Source organism: Charadrius vociferus, unplaced genomic scaffold (genome assembly GCF_000708025.1).
Source record: "Charadrius vociferus isolate BGI_N301 unplaced genomic scaffold, ASM70802v2 scaffold819, whole genome shotgun sequence".
NCBI classification, from domain to species: domain Eukaryota; kingdom Metazoa; phylum Chordata; class Aves; order Charadriiformes; family Charadriidae; genus Charadrius; species Charadrius vociferus.
In genome coordinates, this window is record NW_009650062.1 from 516,763 (window position 1) to 517,800 (window position 1,038).

Genomic DNA, 1,038 nt, shown 5'->3' on the forward strand with positions numbered 1-1,038 from the left:
ACCTAACGGCGCTGCACACTCGTATGAAGACCCTCGGCTCAGCGAGGCAGCCGGCAGCGCGCACGGCTGCCCTTCTTCAAGAATGATTCATTTCCTTAAGACTTGTAATTCAGATGCTTTTCTGAGCGGGGTTACGCTCTGTCACGTCTGTTGCTTTTCTACAGTTGTTGCGCTTCGTTTGTAGCAGCTTTAGCACATACCGGGCGGGAAGATTTGGTTCGGCTGCGTGGCGCGCACGACACGGTGAGCGAGCGGCTCTCTCTGCGCTCGCTGGCAAGGATGCAGAGTGCAGTCGGTTTTATTTTGATGCTGACCGGCACCAGCTGCTTTGCTTGGCTTCCTCCGAAGCACAGTCACGGATAGATACGGAAAAATCCTTCGGGGTTGCGTCACGGTTCGATGCGGGGTGGAAGGATGGAGGGCTCAGCCTCTGCGGGGGCAGTGGGGTCCGTGCTCGGGGTCTCGCTCTCCCGGGACACTCAAATTGCGAGGGAGTGTGGGCGGGATGAACACACGCTTTGCAAAGTGGTTTTTGCCTTTGTGGCGAGGTGTCTCTGCCCTTCGGCTTGGTGGCCATAAACGGGATGAGTGCGGTGTAGGGTGGTGGGGGACACTGGGCCGCTCTGGGGGATTTGGTATGGAGTTGGTCCGTGACATCGCGCATCCCCGCATCCCGCGCCTGCAGGGTGGAAGCGCTGCGGTGTTCGCTGGGTGTCCGCTGTGGGCCAGGGGGCTTTGGGCAGGTCAGCTCCTCCGGGCCTCAGTTTCCCCATCTGTAACTGACACCAAGTGTTTGGAAATGCAGCAATGAAATACGCCGTGGGAGGAAGAGGCGGTTTTGAAACACAGAGCAAGAAGTAAAAGATCCTCCAAAGGCTTTATTATGGAGTTCGGCTTTCTCGAAGCTTGCAGAGCCTGCAGACCCTGACACCCCATTAACTGCAGTGATTTGCCCCAGCTGGAGGGAAGCCCCGGGTCTCACCCAGCTGCCCGGGGATGCCAGCTCTGCCCTACGCCTCCCCTTCCCATAACCGTCCT